Here is a 22,904-nt window from a genome sequence, read left to right as displayed (position 1 = left end):
GACAGTTTCAATGGTCCAGTATGTCTCGCCCCACGTCTATGTTTACAGTGTTAATGATCGAGTATATCTCGCCACCCTCTGACAGTTTCAATGATCCAGTATGTCTCGCCCCACGTCAATGTTTACAGTGTTAATGATCGAGTATATCTCGCCACCCCCTGACAGTTTCAATGATCCAGTATATCTCGCCCCACGTCTATGTTTACAGTGTTAATGATCGAGTATATCTCGCCACCCTCTGACAGTTTCAATGATCCAGTATATCTCGCCCCACGTCTATTTTTACAATGTTAAAGTGGCCAGTATATCTCGCCACCCTCTGACAGTTTCAATGATCCAGTATATCTCGCCACCCTCTGACAGTGTTAATGATCCAGTATATCTCGCCACCCTCTGACAGTGTTAATGATCCAGTATATCTCGCCACCCTCTGACAGTGTTAATGATCCAGTATATCTCGCCTCCCTCTGACAGTGTTAATGATCCAGTATTTCTCGCCTCCCTCTGACAGTGTTAATGATCCAGTATATCTCGCCACCCTCTGACAGTTGCAGTGGTCCAGTATATCTCGCCACCCTCTGACAGTGTTAATGATCCAGTATATCTCGCCACCCTCTGACAGTGTTAATGATCCAGTATATCTCGCCTCCCTCTGACAGTGTTAATGATCCAGTATATCTCGCCTCCCTCTGACAGTGTTAATGATCCAGTATATCTCGCCACCCTCTGATAGTGTTAATGATCCAGTATTTCTCGCCTCCCTCTGACAGTGTTAATGATCCAGTATATCTCGCCACCCTCTGACAGTTGCAGTGGTCCAGTATATCTCGCCCCACGTCTATTTTGACAGTGTTAATGATCGAGTATATCTCGCCACCCTCTGACAATTTCAATGGTCCAGTATGTCTCGCCCCACGTCTATTTTGACAGTGTTAATGATCGAGTATATCTCGCCACCCTCTGACAATTTCAATGATCCAGTATGTCTCGCCCCACGTCTATGTTTACAGTGTTAATGATCCAGTATATCTCGCCACCCTCTGACAGTTTCAATGGTCCAGTATGTCTCGCCCCACGTCTATGTTTACAGTGTTAATGATCGAGTATATCTCGCCACCCTCTGACAGTTTCAATGATCCAGTATGTCTCGCCCCACGTCAATGTTTACAGTGTTAATGATCGAGTATATCTCGCCACCCCCTGACAGTTTCAATGATCCAGTATATCTCGCCCCACGTCTATGTTTACAGTGTTAATGATCGAGTATATCTCGCCACCCTCTGACAGTTTCAATGATCCAGTATATCTCGCCCCACGTCTATTTTTACAATGTTAAAGTGGCCAGTATATCTCGCCACCCTCTGACAGTTTCAATGATCCAGTATATCTCGCCACCCTCTGACAGTGTTAATGATCCAGTATATCTCGCCACCCTCTGACAGTGTTAATGATCCAGTATATCTCGCCACCCTCTGACAGTGTTAATGATCCAGTATATCTCGCCACCCTCTGACAGTGTTAATGATCCAGTATTTCTCGCCTCCCTCTGACAGTGTTAATGATCCAGTATATCTCGCCACCCTCTGACAGTTGCAGTGGTCCAGTATATCTCGTAATGATCCAGTGTCTGACAGTGTTAATGATCCAGTATATCTCGCCACCCTCTGACAGTGTTAATGATCCAGTATATCTCGCCACCCTCCTCTCGCCTCCCTCTGACAGTGTTAATGATCCAGTATATCTCGCCACCCTCTGATAGTGTTAATGATCCAGTATTTCTCGCCTCCCTCTGACAGTGTTAATGATCCAGTATATCTCGCCACCCTCTGACAGTTGCAGTGGTCCAGTATATCTCGCCACCCTCTGACAGTGTTAATGATCCAGTATATCTCGCCACCCTCTGACAGTTGCAGTGGTCCAGTATTTCTCGCCTCCCTTACATTTGGACAGTTTCAATTCCTCGATGTAGTTGTTCACCAATACATTAGACAGTTGGAGTGGTCAACACCATCTCCCCATTAACGCATAACACACTCTCTGGTCTAGTGTACCTTCCCATGCTCACGTATAAGCATATATCTGTCTATCTGTCTATCTATATACATTTCTGGTAGGGATACGGTGTTTGGGGATTCATACAGATAATAAGTTGTTTCACTCAATAATCGACAATTAATAAACCCATATCAGAATTTATTTTGTACGTGGTTAGCTGAAAAGGGCAATTCGCAATACAAGAAACAGCATGTTGGCAGAATGAACAAGAATCAAGTTAATAGTAGGACGAGTGTAATCTTACGAACCAGTGTCAATGACGAAACACCCTGAAAATTAGAAAACATTAAGCGTATTTAATTAACTGAAGTAATCTCCCCTTTGCCCAATTCGACACTCTGTCCAGGCTGGTTATGACATGTCCAATAAGATGCCACTATTCACATTCATTCGTTTCCGTCCATTACCGAGAACAACCGAACGTCGTGCGGTCAGTGTATCAAGTGCGGTTAGGGGAGTGTTAGCATGGGGTTTAACACAAGGGAAACTAACGCCTTCATCACGCACGCCTCGAGGTATTAGAGTGGTAATGTCCGTGTCCCTTGGTTGGAGCTGAGGATTGTCACGGAAGGCAGGATTAGGCAATAGTTACCAAAGTGTGTCTTGTCTGACCTATTTAAAAGGATGAGGGACAGGCGAGTTCATGAGTGAGTGAGTTTAGTTTTACGCCGCATTTAGCAAATGTCCAGCAATATCACGGCGGGGGGATACCAGAAACGGGCTTCACACATTGTACCCATGTAGGGAATCGAACCCGGGTCATCGGCGTGACGAGCGAATGCTTTAACCACAAGGCTACCCCACCGTCCGAGTTCAAATGATAATTATCAGACATGTAGTTAACTTAAAACGGATTGTTCAGAGTTGTTTCCGTCAAGGTATACTTATGTAGATATAGGTGTTTGCGCTTGTTTGGTTGAAACATTGATTTGTCATTCTCAAGACCTGAATTCAATATCCCACACGGGCACAACGTCCGTTTCTGTGTCCATGTCATGAAATGCCGGTATAATGTTTAAACCCAACTCGCTCAGTCTCAACGATGTATATAAGAACATGGTGCTTGTAGATTAGATATTTCGCGGGCGTTGGGGTAGCTTTGTGGTTAAAGTATTGGCTCGTCACCCCGCAGCCTTACTTACACTCTGACTTGCATACTATAATGATTACCCCTGATTACCTCAAAATGTAACGATTACCCCTGGTTGACACAATATACATCCTTGTAGTTACCATGACTACAAGCAAATGCAGTATATCAGTATTGCTCACCCTTGACCACGAAAACACTCTTCTCAACTTATTCCCTGTCTCATGTAGACAAATATACTCATGCCAATAATGGTTGTCACCCCCCTTCCCACCCCAACCCCCACACACCACACCTCACACACCCACCCCACATTAAAATTGAAGGGGGTGACAACCATTATTGGCATGAGTATAGTTGTCACATTTAAGTGTGAACACAACGTCAATCAAAGTTATGTATCATTTTAACTCTTTAGAAAACATAACATACACAATTTGAAAATGCTGGACATACTTTCATCGATGCATTGTGCACGCTCTGTTTCTAAAAATATGCATTACCACGAAACACGGCGTTTTTATTCATGATTGAGTATACCACTCAAAGATCCGCCATGAGCTATTCAGAGACAAACCTCTTTACTCAAAAGAAGTACGTTTAACGCTGACGGTACATGTGGAATCCCTGTTGTGTTGTCGGGGAAACACCACTAACACTTCAGTGACAAAACTCATTATAATAAAAACCCAGCGTGGCGACACAAATAGATTTTACGAAAATTCATTACCATATTCTCGAGATTCGAGGTGTTCAGTGAAGCCACGTAAGAGTATAAGAACGTGAGCCTTTATCTGGTCTGAAGAACCAGGAAGTTCTTGAGAGGTTTTTTTGTAGCAACGCCAATTACGTTTGATGGAACGTGGGGAGGTTTTGTTGGAGCGAATGTGTTTAGTGCATTGGTCAGCACAAACGTGCGTATCAGTCTACCTGTCTATCCCGTGAGCATTGTGTAATGTTGACCCATAGAGACCGCCATTCACTGGGAGCACGAAATTGTGGACGGGGTTTCCCCAGACGAATCCGTTCAGCAATAAGTAGGCTGCTTAGGATTCTGAGAAACCGCTTGTATATCATGTCAACACATGCACTAGTGTGATCAAATAAAATTACATACCAGCCATTCCGTCTGTACTAATGATCATATCACTGAAGGTAAATCAAATTGCAAAAGAGAGTGATGTCGGTTTTTTTAAAAAGATTATTCTAATATACTCGACAAAATAAGTTAGGGATATTGGTATTTTTATGATTGATATTTTATCAATGTGTCAATGAATAAATACATCATTTTTCATAATTTCAAATTTACATATATCCCTAACTATTTTTGTCCAGTATACATTGTGATGATAACTGTTTTGGGGTTTTTTGAGGGGTTGTTTTGGTTAGCTTGGGTGCTTGTATTTGTTTGGGTATTTTTCGTATGGTTTCGGTTTGTTTCGTCTTGTATGTTTTGTGGGTTGTTTTTTGGTGTATGGGTGGGTGTGGTTATTGGTTATTGTTGTTGTTATGCACGGAGGGCTGTTTCTTTTGCTGTGTGACTGTTAATTCGGTTAATTTTGTAAGTTTTTATTTGTTACTTTAGTTGTTATGTACGAAGGTATTGTATTTTTATGTAACTATTTTTTAATATTTTTGTTTTGTTTTGTATTAATTATTCTTTTTTGGGGTGTGTTCCTGCTCTGCAGTTTAATATTTCAATACTGGATAGTGACTGGCTAATTATTGAGTCTAACACTATTATATGATTCTATTTACGGTAGCTCAAACTGTGATCGAAGGCCGTTGCTCGTGCAATAACACATGTATGCTTCACTGTAAGATAAATGACATTGGCCTACTAAATTGATTCGCTGTAAAACTTTTTAACAGTAAACATGTAGAGGTTTTAATCAACAAGGAAGAGACTAAATGATAAGCTTCAGAAATATAGCAGGGAGCATATTAATCAGAATATATATAGGCATTCCTTGCTCTGTGGTGATAAAGGCTGTTTGGTATTTCTGATACGTTAGTCAGTGCATACATTGGTGTGTGACATGGGAGAGAAATAGTATGGCGAGACTGATTAATATAGAAATTACGAATGTAGAAGAGTAAAGAATGTGAAATCATCAACAAGTGTAGAGGCTGACCTGAATATCCCAAATTTAGTTTTCGTGACTGAGTGAATTTAGTTGATACGGTAACTGTTTTATTATGATACGCCATCTTAAGAGTAATGTCTTCCAGTGGCATTATCGAAGTTAGGAAGTACAAGTACATAATGGCGAATTGTGTGGATAACAACTTCTATTTCATGAGTGCAACGTTCGATACAGATTCTTGTCAACCCTGTTTGACAACGGTACCAGAATCTGCATTGAAACGTCGCACTCATGAAATGTATGGAGTTGTTAACCATAACATTTGTCATTGCCATGTTAAGCGTGGCTCAAAAATCCTTCAAGTAACTGTAGACATTTTGTGAAAAGCCGGACTGATGAAAGAATTACCTACAACACCACATTTCGACAAGGGATAGAAATATAGAAGAATAGGTTCAAAAATTATTTTTTTATCATCATCATCAGCAGCAGCAGCAGCAGCAGCAGCAGCATCGTCATCGTCGTCGCCTTCGCTGCCGTCATCGTCATCATCACCATCGTCGTCATCAATATTATTATTTTTCCTGCTTCCTTAGAGGTTAGACGATCAGACAGTTGCGTCATCAAGTGTCAACCTGATTATGTGACAGCTTTTATCCAGAGATTTTTATACCCGTTTCACTTTAGATTTAAAATGGTTATATACGTTAAGAAGAGGCAGATAGTTAAAGTATTTTCTCAAGTTACAACACATCCCTACTTGTACAGGTTGATAAAACTTATTTTGAGGAACTGATCGGAACTGATCCACAACTTCACTGTTGTCTGTATTCCAACTGTGGGAATCGCCAATACTTGATGACGCAATGCCGTGATGACGTGATGCCGTGTGGCTGTGCCGAAACGAAAAAATCGAACATATTATCTTGATTCTATCGCTTCTTTCTATTTTTCCTTCGAGGCACGAAGCAATGAGTGATAATTTGTTATTGTGATGGGACTAAAAATAACCCAAAATGTTGTGTATGTGCAACGGAAGAGTTGTTATCTATGATAACAATTCGAAACATCCACCTGACTCACAACGACTCATCCTTTGGGCATTGATAGCATGTAGGACCCGTGAAGATCCGGGTTTGTACTGATCTTCAGCAACCCACGATTGTCGTAAGAGGGGACTAACGGCATCGGATGGTCAGGATCGCTGATTTGGTGGACACATGTCAACAATTGCGTTGATCGATGCTCATGTTGTTGATCACTGGATTGTCTGGTCAAGACTCGATTATTTACAGACCGCTGCCATGCAGCTGGAATATTGCTGAGTGCGGCTGTACTGCCGTTCTGCCGTTCTGCCGTGATGACCGAGAGTATCATTATGCTGTATTTGTACAGCTTCGTTCAACCGTTAACGGGTACATCACCAGTCTGAACGGATTATAAACATATTTTAAAATATTTAATTCTTATCTTCATATCCTCATGACTTGTTTCGACGCAGGCTAGGTAGACCATGCCACATTCTTACACGATACGGTTTCACCACCGCTAGCGATTGTTTGCGATAAAGTGCCGGGGAAAACGAAATACATGTTTGATGGTTGTAAGAACGACCCAAACAAGAAATGGATAATTGATGGATATGTATTTGCTCCAGGTATCACTTTTGTGTTTTGGACCTTAGGTGTGGATATGAGAGGTTACAAGATATATTCAATACATTAAATAGTAGCCACTCGCCGAGAACATCATGTACATCATCTCCGTCGCATTGTACGTCGGCTTTCATCATGTCACACTAAGACCATATATAAAAATATTCTTGTTTCTCATTACCGCCCAACCCAAAAATTCGACCCGACCATGAGACTTTTTTGAATTTTTACTCTGAGAAAATGCAACTTTGACTCTCAAAATGTGCATTAATCTTTCACACTTCCAAGTTTTGATTTTCTATCGGAGAAAAGGTGTAAATTTCTAAAGAAATTAAGGGGTTTGGAACATAAAATAAAATAAAACCCATATTGTTGTTTTTTTAAATGATGAGAAACAAAAATATTTTTATGTTGCCTAAATACACAGACACACGTGTAGCCAGACGGACGGATGGACGGACGGACTGACAGACATCGAATAATGAGCTAAGTCATTATAGATATTAATTATGTATGATGATTCTGATTTAATATTTACAATGCATATATATTAAGAGGTTAGTCATGGGTTACCACAAATACGTTACGTAATATACCGTGATTATTTACTAAGGACGTTTCCATGGTTTTTATCTCTCAGACCAGGAAGAAAGATTAAGAGAAGAATTTTCTCTTTCCAGACGCCCATATATTGAACACGTGGCAGTGTTAATCAAACAAGTACGACAGGTAGTATATTGTATCGTTGGAAGACTTAATGACCCATTGACCCTAGTTCCCAGAATCACCGATGGAAAGGAATGTTGGAATCTTTACCATGATAAAACCTGATTTGGTTACTCCCTAACATATCTGTCTCACAATTAATTGGATTGTTTATGATTTCAGAAGATACAGCTTTCCTGCTTGTCAAATATTTTGAATTTCAAGAAAAAAAAATCGAACATATTATCTTGAATCTATCGCTTCTTCCTGTTCTCGAGGCACGAAGCAATGAGTGATAATTTGTTATTCTGATGGGGCAAGAAATAACACCAAATGTTGTGTATGTGCAACGAAGGAGTTGTTATCTATGATAACAATTCGGATCATCTACCTGGCTCACAACCACTCAACATTTAGGCATTGATAGTGACTGGCACCCGTGAAGATTCGGGTTTGTATTGGTCTTCAGCAACCCAGGCTTGTCGTAAGAGGCGACTAACGGGATCGGCTGGTCAGGCACTTGGTGGACACATGTCAACGTATCACAATTGCGTTGATCGATGCTCATGTTGTTGATCACTGGATTGTCTGGTCAACACTCGATTATTTACAGACCGCCGCCATATAGTTTGAATATTGCTGAGTGCCGCGTTAAACAACGAAGCAACCAACCAAAACCAACACAATGATAGCAAGTGTGCAGGATTTCTGCAACGTGACGGACATTAAGTCCATTTGACACTGATTATCATTGGGCCAGTCTTTTGGGTTTTCATAGTCCGTAGTTTTCTGTACCCGATTTGATTTAGAGTCAAACAGAGTTGTGTCGACCTTTCGATTGTCTCGAATTATACGCTTGTATTGAACCCCATATAACTCGAAGTAAGTCCCTTTAACTTCTACACAAGTTTGTCTGTCTGTACGTGTAGTAACTTAGCAGTGTAGTAACGTTTATAGTTATTATTTACAACGTTCTTTGTGTCGTGATCGTGAAATATTAACAAGTTTGTCTGTCTGTACGTGTAGTAACTTAGCAGTGTAGTAACGTTTATAGTTATTATTTACAACGTTCTTTGTGTCGTGATCGTGAAATATTAACATAAATTGTTGAATTTGGTAATCAAATTGTTATAATATTTTGCAAAGGTATGAAAACAACACATTATATAAACTTGGTTTTATGTAAGGTAGATTTGCTGTAAAGAAACTCGTTTACTTGTTTGAATAAAAAATATTCATATTACATTCCTTCTTTCCGATATTATGTTAAGCATGAAAGTATTAAAAGCAACTTATCATGGTAGATTCATGTGGCTGGGAAGCCCGAATTCTTTATTCACTGACGCGTGTCGTCGATTCACTGACCCATGCTGTAACCGTGAACCCCGTAGCTCGATAACTATCGCCGTGCACATGACAATCCTTGGTATCAGTCAGTACTGCTGCACTAGTGAACATTTTCTGGAGAAACGGAACCAGGAACAAGGTGAACAGCTTATACGATCACTGTGGACACCAGGACACTGCAGAGACAGTCGTGCATTGTTCCATCACCCCAGGGGTGGGAGACAAGCACTACACTCAAACATAGCCCCAGACAAACATGATAAGGATGAATTATCTGTTCACTGAGGTGTGACTGGGTCATGTATATCCTGTTATTTCTGTTATCTGTTTTATAGCTACTATGTTGGAGGGTTTTATTTTCAATATAATATATGTTTGAAATGAAAGAAAAAAAACAGACTTTTTCTACATGTATTGAAATGAACAGCTACACATTTTGTTTCAATAATTTCCATCGGCCGCCTGCTCATGGTACCTGCTCATGAGGGCCACAGAACCCGGGTCTTTTACGTGACAAGCGATCACCTTTACCACTCGCCTAAACTTTTATCCAGAGACTCGTGTCCAAATATGAGGTGACATATCACTACTGTCACAGAAATCTTTCTTCATCATACGGAATTAACTTTGGTTAATTTTGGCACATTTTGCTTGTTTTTGTGAGGGCGACAACACGGCAATGTCTCTTCAAGGATTCCATAGTATATAGCAAACTGTTGTTTTGTGAAACCCGTGCTAGTGTGGTTGGGTTCCACTTTACATGCATGTCTTCATGATGGATGAATCTAATTCAAAATGTCTCAACAATTTTGATCGTCATTTTAATGTAGCGTATCAGAAGGAGTGAGTGTTATGCTACCGGAATATCACTGGGCGTCAACGTAATGTCGAATGAAAGACGTAGTGATTAAGTTCTCATACGCACAGTATATATGGTGCTCTCATTATTAGGGCAAACGGGGATTCGAGCAAAATACCATGGTATTTGGTACGCCTATTGGGTACAAGTTACACAACAATGTCAATTGCAATGACGAATAGATCACACACCCCTCCTTTCGAGTTGGCTGTTTTTTTCACGTTTTCCGACGCAAATTGAATATGAATTATATCATGATGCATGCTGTGCATGAAACGAAGAGAAAGAACGAGGCAAGACAAGAACCATATTTTGTCCAAATCTTTAAATGAAATTATTCAAATATATCATTTTAACTTAGCCTCTTTACATGTGTGGTTAATTATCAACATTCTATTATCATCAGCATTCATTTTGTACATGTAAGTATTGTGTATATATTTGTGAAATTTGTATATATTCATTTTGAGGCCGTTTTTGATACAAAGAGAATTTCCTCCGGGATGATAAAGTTTCATCTTATCTTATCTTATCTTGTTACTATTCTCAAACAGAATCAAACGTCAAAAGCAGTAAGTATTAGTTAGTTCTTGACCGAAGGTGGGAGTCATACAGGAACGTTACATAAAATTGGTTCCCAGAAAAGTGAGGATGTCCAGGGACAATCCTGATAAACATTTACGTTCTTATGACTTTAGGTCTAAGTAGGTGAGCCGGATGCATTAAGAGTTTTGTCTTTCCAGAAACTTTACACCCATAAATAGTCTCACGATGTCATTCCCGGACCCACCCAGGGTATACGACAACTGCCCATGTTTATGAAAATATCTAGGTCAGCTGTGACCCACCCAGGGTACACGGCAACTGCCGATGTTTATGATCATGTTTTGGTCAGCTGTGTTCATGGGTGCTGTACAATTTCAGCCAATCACGTTACGTTTAGAGACCCGGAAGACCAATGCTTTCTCGGGCGGTTTTTGAATTGACTCATTCATTCAACTTGTTTCCATGACTACAATTTTTAGAATGAGATAGGACGAAGGAACTTTTCTGTATTAAATTCAGAACTCTCCGAGAAGTTTTGTTTACTATGGATAAATGGTAGAGACGTTCCATTACTGGTTAAACATCACATTGGGGCGGTTGGGTAGCCTAGTGGGTAAAGCGTTCGCTCGTCACGCCGAAGACCCGGGTTCGATTCCCCACATGGGTAAAATGTTTGAAGCCCATTTCTGGTGTCCCCCGCTGTGATATTGCTGGAATATTGCTAAAAGCGGCGTAAAACCAAACTCACTCACTCACTCACTAAACATCACATTAGTACACCACAATACCTCTGCCTTGAAAGTAGTGGTGTAACGATTCATCGATAGTATCGGTGTTTGCATCGTCAACTACGCGATACGAGTGCATCGATACAAAACACGTTTAGGCAATATATCAGGATATTTATATCGCGAGGGTCCATAATACATCGATGTATCGCCACAAGAGACGATATATCCCGATACTACTTAAATATTACTTAAAGTTGCAAGGAGTATTGCATAAGTAATAGGAAGTGAGTCTCTTTGAAATTTTTCTGAATTTTTAAAAACAAGCTGAACCTAAAAGGAATTTGTTTGTGTCTCCTTGTTACATGAACAAAGGAGTTAGAGTATCAATGAAAGCATGTGAACAATCTCTGTAAACTGTACAGACTTGTCTTTAAGTAATTGAAACATGTTTTAGTTGTTTGACAAATAACACCATTTATTAACAACTATGAACGATGTCTTAGCTTTGTTAAGAAAGAGAAGATAAAATTTAGAAAGCATACTTATGAGTTTTTTTGCAGTGATTCTGGTATAGATTACTGCATACATTGCCTGTGCAAGCATTGGTGCAGAAACACAACTTTCCAAGGGAAACCTAGAGCAAGGTATACTGAATATGTTTGATTGTACTTTATTAAGCATTAAATGCTTAAACTTTATTACATGAACAGCCTTTTAAGTGTGTGTGAATGTAACACATGTTCTGATGAATAACAAATAAAGATTCAGTCATTTTATCTATCATATATGTCCTGTTTTTCGTGATGATAATCGTCTCGCAGGTTCCTTGCCAATACTTTCATGATATATCGTCTCGCCTCATTAAACTAGTATCAGGATATATCGTCTCGCAACTTAGGCCACGATACACAGCTTTACTTGAAAGCATATATACACTACATATATTGTGCCCATTTATTCACTTAATTATGTTAAATTATTTTCCTTTTTTTTCACAAGCAATTTAACACAATTTGACATCATATAGGACAGGCTATAGTTGGAAATGCATCTTGGTCTGTTTCGTATACTAGTACATATGGTTCTGATAAATGAACTATGACTAACTAACTTTTGTATTGAACAATTCTATTTCTACTCCCCATTGTACAGTAAATATATTCACACACTGTTCTGAAAAGGAGTTCACATTGCACTAATATGAAATGTCCACGAAGTCAGTAGTTATTGCTTTTCATCGAGGCGCGGTAATTTCCGCAACTTTTGTGAGGCTTCTTTAATCATTTTACTATGAAATGACACGGGGAAGTATGACTGTGACATAAAACCCGATGAAAAGTAATCCGTATACAAATTGTAAAGAGCAGTTTTTCGATATGAGAAAATGCAAATATTTCCGAGGCGGAGCATTTAACCCAATTGTACACTGTAACTCCTTATTGTATGACACTGATAGAGTCAGTACATGTAACAATAGGAAGTAATTACGAAAATTTTCATAGAGCTTTGTTTCATGTTTAAAAGGGGAAGCATACATTTGCTAAAGCTGATTTCATAAACATCATCCATAATATTGAGACGACATGCAACTTTGTCGTATAATAGGGATGCTTTAAGGCAGGGTGAAGCCAGTGCATGAACTTTGGAGTAACTAACGGATAACTCTGCAAAGATAAGATAGGTACTTTCTTCACAAACATGTCATCCTTCCGCGCCAATCAAACCTCACCTGAAGCCTAGTATTTTCTCAGAGAATGTGATTGTTGCAAATATCAAATACCTGTCTGATATACAGGTGTTCGTTGAAACTGTACAATGTCCTTGTTATCACTATCAAATGTTGGTCTTACATACAGAAAATGCGATTATAATTGTTTACTATGCATTGCCCTTATGCACACATGCAGGCAAGTGTGCATTTTATTGTTGAGAGATGAGAATATACATTTGCGACAAAGGATGTAAGGATATTGTGTGAAACAAATGTTGCCTCGCCTATGTATTGTTATGCTTGTATCTATACTGAGTTGGGGAGAACCACTGTGCACTACGTAAATCAATCATTATTCAAATAAATCCTAACAAAGTATCCTCAACATCGCAAATACTAGCGTGATGGCCAGGCTGTGCTTCTTCATGCAATGGGGGCGGTGGGGTAGCCTAATGGTTAAAGCGTCGTTTCGTCACGCCGCAGACCCGGGTTCGAATCCCCACATGGGTACAATGTGTGAAGCCCATTTCTGGTGTCCCCCCGCCGTGATGTTGCTGGAATATTGCTAAAAGCGGCGTAAAACCAAACTCAGTCAGTCAGTCTTCATGCAATCACCCCCCTCTGATCTAAATGAGTAGAATTATCAACTGAAAGATGGTGATATTGTACAGAGGCTGATGATATAGTCAGAATCACAGACCTTTCTTATGCTCATGGGAAGAGTATATTTACAAACTTCACACTCGGTATCAGTATTTGATATTGAAGCCAACACACACTCTTTTGATATAAATGTATCTGGTGTCATATAATGGACGTTCTGTAAACAGTGGGTAGGGTTGTGTCTAACACTACATGTAGTTAAGCTGTATGATGTCAGTCAGTTGTATTTGTCCCGCTCTGCGTCATGGTCTTTTTCTCACTGTAAATCTGTTTACACTCTAGTGTGGTGTGATTTGTCATTGCAAAATAAATACTACTGTGTGTTGATTCTAAAGTAAGAATAGAACATCACGCTTGTTTTGCCATTACCGCTGCCTGGGGCAGCGAGGGTGGGGATCGGTCAAAGTTGTGATATCCGGGGGACTCATTACTACTCTTCTGAGTCAACGAATGACTGCTACCCCAGTGTTGTGGAACCGCCCACGAAAATAAACATAGTTTGTATTGATGTTTTCTATTCCGCGAAAATCTCGGTTCGTACCACCAATGAGTAAGATCTAAAAGTATCTCCTTGCCCGACCCCAGTGTTTATTTACGTATTCGGTCTTGACTGATTATGCTAAAGTGTCGTATGATCAGTTCTCCATGACTCACTTGGTCAACATCCTGATCAACTGGAAGATCTTTGTCATGGCTAATGTGACACGTTAATTTGTCCGAGATTGTTTACCGGAACGTATATTTAAATAGGGTAGCCGACAGTATGGTTAATATTTTACAGATTAGAAGTTTAATAAACTACATTTTCATATATTTATAACGTCTGAAATAAAACATTTTGAAATCCTCACCCAGGTCCCGAATGCTCACAACTCAAACAAACAATCCCTTGGGTCGCAGAATTACAGATATTTTACCGCAGCCAAAAATGATATAACCCATACTAGTTGTGGAGTAAAACATATATATCCATCTGAATCTTCTAAGGCCATTTTTGACAGCTACAGGTCCTCCCGATAAACATAACAAGCATATTTTCTTAATGTAATATGTGATAAGACACGAACCAACCAATACACTTCTTGTGCGTGTTACTTGTATTATGTCCAAGGGACAGTTGATGGGCACATACATCAGACTCAGAACAAAGCAGCTGTTAATTAAAAGCATCAATACTCTCAATTAAATTACATTTGTGACGTCATTCCATTGTCTGCTCGCTCCATTACTTTTCAGGAAGGGAGCGGTGTGTACCAGTTTCAAATTCAAGCCTTCATTTTGTCATTTTGACATTTAATTTGATAACAGAAATATTCCCAATACTTTGAATGTAATTTAAGTAAGGTAATATCCTCGTAACTCTCCATTCCTAAAGAAAATTATTTTTAAGGAAAGGAGAGTTACTCGGACATTACCCTCTAGATCACCACCATTTCTCCTTCTCCGGGTCCTGGCGTGCCGACTTGCGTAAGAAGAAATAATCTCAGCACTGGGGTTTGGTATCAGCTTACACAAGCACTGGCAAAAATATTATGTGTAATATTTTTCAAACGTCTAGAACTAATGAGATATGTCGCTTGACAGATTAACATTCCCAATGCCATTTATGCGGAATATATGCAAATTGCAGAGTGACGTTGTATTATAACATCACCTAACGTGTAAACGTTTATCCTATTGTATCCTTCATTGCGACGTATTTGGTTCCAGCAGATTGTGAAACTATACGTTTCTAATGTAAACACCAAGTAGGACTAAATGCACTATTTGTTCCCTTAGGTCCATACTAAAACCCTGAATTTACTTTTGAATTCACTGATATTATGTGGGTGGCAGATGTCGGGGATTGGATTACTTGTGCTCATAGGGACGATTTCCTTTCTGAAAACAACCCCCATAGATATTAATGTGTAAAAGAGTGTACACAAACATTAAAGATCACATATAGTCTAGGGTACAAATACATAAATCACTAATTGGCATCGTTTTAAATGAAACCCCGTCATTAAAACTACTCATTTCGGTCTTAAATTAACTTAAATCGACCTTTTTGACAACAGTGCACAATTTTCACCCGCGAACGAACTTTCAACCAATCAGAGCGGCGCGTCTCTGTGACGTCATGTGAGGAAGAGATATGAGGGCCGATGCAGAATTCATGTACATTTCAGGGGGTAAATTATCTGTATATTGTATAAACCTGAAATCGTGACAACTGTTGTGAAAAAAAAGCTACATGTTCTCACAATCTACTGTCATTTAATTCTGTCTCCTTCTTATTTGTTCGAGCCAGACGCTAGTGATAGTGAAAACGATGATCAGCCTCGCTCATCACGGTTACGGTTAATTTCTTCAACCTAAACAGTGCGACATTAAGAAGGGTGGATGCCCATCAGATGCAGTTATTTGAAAAAATCCCCGGTAGTTCTTGTCTGATTATAATAAAGTATCAAAGCAGTGTGGGCTTTTTCGGGTTTTCTCATGCCTGGATGGTATAATGACTGATCCAAATTGATCCCATTTCTGTGTTTGTTTTACGTCGATATTTAATCATGTCATGTAAAAATATTACGTCTATTACATATGATATTAAAAATTGACATTTAATTTATTTGAATCCGTAAACTAAACAACCCTACTTTGCCATTGCTAGAAGAATCTGAAAATGTACTTAGATAAATAGGTACATACAGTTTTAGCACACAGCAAATGCTTATAATTATATATTTCTTATGCTACAATGAAGTTCTGTTCGTATTCTCAAAACAGAGTCGGCCCATAAGTTTTCAAATGCAATACAGCAATTAATACTCCCTTGTTGTAACCCGTGTTAGGTGGTATAAACCAACACATGTTATTTAGCATCATTCACTTGACGGTCAGTTAATGAATTTATAACAGGTACAATTAGTGGTAACTCCACTTAGATTACTCGACAAAGGTTCCCATTTGGCATTTCTTGTGTGTTATTAAATACTAGTACTCAACATTATAAACATCCATCCAAGGATTAACCGATAACACGCTGATTGATTAATGTCTTTTATCTTTCACAGCGGATTTGTCAAAAGGTAGTGTTTATGTATGTAGATTTACTAATCTATACTGAATACACTCTGTCGAGTCTGTGTCTGTGTAAAAACAACGTCCTTCTTTCAAAGGATTAACCGCCAATACCTTGATTGATTCCCATTATTGGCTAACTAAATTACTTTCTTTTTAAAGAATGGCGGACATTATGCAATTAGATGTCAGGTGTGCTATCTTGGGTGACCAATGAGACTATACACCAATGTGAAATACCTGAAACGATATATCACTTTTTCGTATATTAGACTGTTAAAAGACACATAACTTGGAACAGCTGCAGATGAATGGCATATCACTCGTTTTTGTGGATATTGATGGATACATTCCTCGAACAAGGTAATAGCCTGACATTGTTCCTATAACTTTAATCTGTTTTAAGTTTAATATTTGCATTTTGTTTTTATTCATTTGTCGTAGCATTCAACAGAATCATTGTTTTCGCCGTGAAGTGTAATGAGACAGACAACATACACTAGGGTGTGTGTGCGAATTATGATTCACATTGGCAAACTATAAAATGTCTAGATATTGTAGTCCTGTTATAAATTTACTATAAGTATCAGCAGATCGTCTGCTTTTTATTTAGTTTCAAAATGCAATCAAGTATGATAATAAACTAATTAGGATTATAAGACCAAATATAAAGACGTACATTGACTAGTATCTACATACTGGTGAGTGGACGCTAATCACGTGAATGTAGCAAGAAATGTATCGCAGTATTGTCACTTCAACCCCCACCTCGCTTCCGTGAAGAAATCGTTATGTTACAAGTTGTGTCATGCAAACTCCTTTTGGTCATGATTCAAATACATATTTAACTAAGAGTAGAAAGTAGTTTTGATTTCTAACTTGATGAAAACAAACCATAATCTCATTAATTCTAACAGACTTAGCCCGTGACTTTACGATTTTCAAAAATGGCAGCGCCCTGTCGCGAACATCCGCCAGTCTGAGGATAAATGCTATTTAGGTTTGTTTTCGCCGAGTTACAAAATCAAAACTACTTTCCACTGGTAGTAAAATATGTATTTGATTGATGGCCAATAGGATTTTGCATGACATAGCTTATAACATAACAATTTCTCTCGTGGAAGCGAGGTGGGTGTCAATATAATACTACTTACAATATTATTGTTACTTCGACCACAACCTCGCTTCCGAGGAAGAAATCGTTATGTAATAAGTTGTGTCATGGAAAATCTTTATGGCCATCAATCATATACATATTTTGCTACGACTAGTAAGTAGTTTTGATTCTTTAACTTCCGTGAAGCGATCTGAACATAAGTAAGATATCGTTGCAGGCTTCCACAACGCTCGCTTCGCACTCAGAAACCCATTTAGCACGAACTGCGGGGTCCTGTGGAAATCTGTGCATGGTGACACCATCGCCCGACCCCTAGGAGCAATTGACGACAACGCAACAATTCGGCATGTCTTCGTTGATTTCGAGAAATCATCAAAGTGACGAGCTTGCTACACACTTCATATACAACTAACTGACAATCCTTCCTCACATGACGTCTCCGCAGTGCTCTGGCGACAGAGTTATGTAACCTGTCTGTGGTTTCGTTGGCGGGCGCGAGTGAAGCAGGCGACTTTTTGGCAACTTTTAATGGTAACCCCCCATTACCCCTACATGCCACTACCCCTACAACTTATAACAACATAGCTTACGGTCTGTTGCACTGTTAATCCACTGCCTGTTACCTATTCCACACAATGGACTAATCCGATTAAGAGACATAACAACACACGCTCGGTATTAATTAACCACAAGTTTTTTTAAGAATGAATTTGGTGTTCCGCATAAGACTAACCACACATTTTCATATGTAATGGTTTAAAGAGTACAAAAAAACCAAAGTTTATTTGTTCTTTAAGTATGTTTAGTCATATCAATAGCATAAATCACTATGCTCTCTTTAAGTCTTTGCGTAGTTACAACCTGATAGCAAATCAATGCAGCGTGGCGATGAAGTTTGAATGAATTGAAATACTGAGCCTAAACAAGACATTTGAACTGTCTGTCGAAAACTGTATCCACACCATATGTTACCAATTACCTCATTACGTCACCGACGTGGATGCTGCGCGCTAACAAGGGTGTCCTCCCATTTGTGAGAACTCCCATTTGTGAGACACATTAATTAATGGTTCAGTGCACACAGGTGGTGCTTCCCCATTCCTACGATGAAAGTGGGAACAGCCCTGTTGCTGAAGAGTACCCGCAGGAGGCATATTTCATTAATGAGTTAATTAACAGAGAAGACATTGTTCATTGAAGAGCATTTTTTGTTTTCAATAAAGAACAACTTAAATACTGAAATACTGAAAAAGATTATCATTATATTTACACAGAAGAAATAGTTCATTAAATATTTCATTATGATTTTTTATTCCCAATTTTGATGATTTGCGTTATTATGATGTTTGTGTGTCATCACGTAAATCTGAGTAGGTAAATTACTTTCTCTTTCAAATGATAACGAAGTTACCTACACAAAGTGTTTATTTTTTAAAGCCATTAACCCGGGTAGGTTAATTACTTTATCTTTTAAGCTACCTCCACAAGATTCAGTTAAATAGCTAATCCACAATTAGCTGGGGTTAATCCATTCTATCAGATAGGGGAGTAAGGTGTGTTTTCTTTGCTACTTACCTTCTCCACTGTCTCACAACTGGGAGTCTCACAACTGGGAGTTCTCACAAATGGGAGTAGACCCAACAAGTCATTGTTGATAATTATTATATCAAGCAGTCACATTACAGATAATCTAAACTTGGTCATGGCTCAAGGGTATGTACACCTGTGTCGTCAATGAACAACATTTACAATTATTCACGTTATAAATATGTGATGGCCATAGTTGCACACCTTTGTCATATTTGTCTCCAAAATTCTCTTTTATTTCATAGCCTGTCAAACAAATGCAAATTTGGCGCTCAAATGAAACATGCATTGCAAACATTGAACATATTGGCCTCGGATTGTACATGTGTTTCCCCACATGGTTCCTTCGTGTGGTGTATTTTAAAATAACAACCATGTATGCTTGAAAACAAGTATTAAGCAGGAGTTGATGTTAAAACGATTCTGCTTTCTGAACTTTGGCTGTTGCTTTAAGAGGTCACCTGATTGTGGCAAATATCAGATACAAGGACATAAATACATGTATATCATATTAATGGCTGTATCGTTTCAGGAAACTGTAAATATGGTTCATGTTTTAAACTGACAATAACATTGAAACCGGCAATAGTTTTCGTACTTCGTATTCGAAACACATGATATATTATGAAATAGGAAAGCACGTTTCTTATCAGTTTCGGAATAAGAAAATGAAACAATCTTTCAATGTGGAACAATATCGAGAATTTCCAGTATTTAAGCACAAATTGTATACAGGCTAATGGAGCCAGGTTCGACCACTCATATTGATACACGTTCCTGATTGACAATATCAAGGTAGTAATATGTAGTAATATGAAATGTCCATATGCACAAAAAAACTCGGCCAAACACACACACAGAGAGAGAGAGAGAGAGAGAGAGAGAGAGAGAGAGAGAGAGAGAGAGAGAGAGAGAGAGAGAGAGAGAGAGAGAGAGAGAGGGGGAGAGGAGAGAGAGAGGGGGAGAGAGAGAGAGAGAGCTGTTGCATACGCTTTCGGCTAAACCACACAAATCTATTGAAGATTAAAAACTGTAAATGCTCCAGTTTACTCAAGTCCTGCTGTGTTACATCTTTAATATTCATAGGATGATGTCATCTGAAACACAATCAAGACAAGAATATGCCTCCAAGACATTCTCAGTCTAACATTAACACTATCTTCAAACAGCAAATGTAAAGTTCGTTACATCCTGTTTTGAAATGCAAAAAGTAACGTAAGTCTATGCATACCTTGTACATCGTGACAACACGATTTTAGGTCCCGGATACGGTGCCAGCGTGGTATCATGTGTGTGGTTGAGAGGGCCAGGTGTGTAAGATCAGACCTGGGGGTATGGGGTGAAGGTGGGTGGGACAAGGAATAAGCTTTGGGTCCCGCGTGGTGGGGATGATGAGATTTTAGCTGATTTATGTCCGAAAACACGATTTTCACTTTTTTAACATATCGGCCTTTTCCAGTGCCTTTGAAATCAGAATGTCTATTTTTCAGTTATCTGGTTCAAGTGAATAAACCTCTGTAATCGCCAGTCTATTAGGTTATTTAAGCATCGGCTCAAATGTGTACACGTGTGTACACGTTTAGGGCGAGCTCTGTTCGTTCGTGTTAAATAGGTTTAAATGTAAACATACCCTTTAAAGGACTAGAGTAAGTAACTAATAAGTTGAAAGTGGGTTGAGTAAAATAGGCCGAGGGATGGTAATGGAAGGTTGTAGGTAAGTAGCATATATATTGACAGTTGGTAGATAGAGGAAGGTGTAACCTGCAGAGCGAGGGTTGGTGGCAGTGGAAGGCGAGTGAGTGAGTTTAGTTTTACGCCACTTTTAGCAATATTCCAGCAATATCACGGCGGGGGACACCAGCAATGGGCTTCACACATAGTACCCATTTGGGGAATCGAACCCGGGTTTTCAGCGTGACGTGCGTACGCTTTACCACTAGGCTACCCCACCGCCCTAGTGGGGCGCAAGAGTTAAGTATCATGGGTCGTAAGTTGTATAGTGGAAGGCCATAATTGAGCACATCTGAATGCTTGTGATGTATTTAAAGCGACATGATCAGTTGTATATTGCGATACCACTCCAAGAAACAACAATGATGTGGGTGCGTGCTTACGTGTGTTTTATGAGATAACATAGGCTTTTCCAAATATGAATATTTTGCCATACTGGATTTAGTGAGGTTGATAGTGAGATTGCTTGTTTTGAACATAATTAAAGTTATTTAAGCTACTAAACATATTATAACAGTTTGCATCAACTTAATAAGGGGAGAAATTTCATACTGAAGCAGGCGTAAGATGTTGACAACTTCGGAAACAAGCACGAGCATTGGTGTGTTCTTCGGATAAACAAAGGATATAAACAGGTCGAATTTGGAAATATACCCAAAATACGAGGAGCGAGTATGGTTTCATTACGCTTATATCCCAGGAATATCAAGGTGGGGGCATCAGAAATGGACAGGGGCGGATCCCGAGGGTATCCTCATTCTCCAAAATCCTGGACCAGCCCCTGATGGACTTGACACTTTGTACCAACTTGAGGACACAACCAAAGAGTGATGAGTAGGGGTGGGAATTGCAGAGAATTTTCATTTTGGATATATTGCGATTTGAAAGCATATATTGCGATATTTATTGCAAGAAATTTTTTCAACAAAAAACTATTTATAATCGAGTTAATGCTTGAATTATAAAGCAAAAACACAGCAAAATCACTATGCTTGATTAAGCTTCAATAAAATACCGGTTTTCGATCAGCGTATCGAAATACGTATCGATTTCATGTCTGAACAGGTAAATACGGGTAAACCGGTTATATTGCGCAGCCCTAGTGATGAGTGACTGCTTCAACCTCAATGCCATACGACTTCCCCGAGGTATGAGGATCCAGACACAACTGAACACCGAGGCATATCGTGGCAAACTAAATCATTGTAGAACACTAGAATCATTGCTGCATTTTCTCACTTAACTGTACACTCGTATTTTTTATTTGAGACACTAAGCACTCATGAACCCGGATGTAGTGTTCGAGTTGTCCGCCCATGGTGCCCTGTGTCCCAGGACGTGACAGCGTGACGGTATGAGGTAAACTGACGACACAGTGGCGAGACTACAGGAAAAATTGCCATCTTGTCACGTACTTTAAATAGTCTGAATACCATATAATGCAGTTGTTCACCTCAACAACAGCATGGAAAATTAACAGTATGTCATAATTTAGTTGACCTGGGACGATCCGGGTTAGAAGTGGTCTTCATGTTTGTTGTAAAAGGCGGCCTACGGGATCGGTGATAAGGCTCGCTGACTTGGCTGATGCATGTTAATCACTGGATTGTCTTGTTCACACCCGATTGTTTATAGACTACCATGATATATTCCTGGTTGTGTCGTTAAACATACAACTTTCCATAAATATGGAATCAACGACGTTTATAGGTTAATGAATTAAACTAAACAGACATTTTTTCACAACTGAAGGTATGGAATAGTACCAAATCAAAAACATATTTCTAGAATTTGCTGCCAATATTATAATGTCTCAAAATGTATTGCATTTACAACCTGCTCATATGATAAATGTACAAAATTTTGCCCATCGTTACATACTTTATTTGCCTAATATATCATCTCCTTTGGACATATTCAAAATTTAACATATTAAAAGTAAGCAAAGATTAAA

This window comes from Haliotis rubra, unplaced genomic scaffold, assembly GCF_003918875.1.
Source record: "Haliotis rubra isolate DU_JTF1 unplaced genomic scaffold, ASM391887v1 Scf10, whole genome shotgun sequence".
NCBI classification, from domain to species: domain Eukaryota; kingdom Metazoa; phylum Mollusca; class Gastropoda; order Lepetellida; family Haliotidae; genus Haliotis; species Haliotis rubra.
This window is presented reverse-complemented; position numbering follows the sequence as displayed.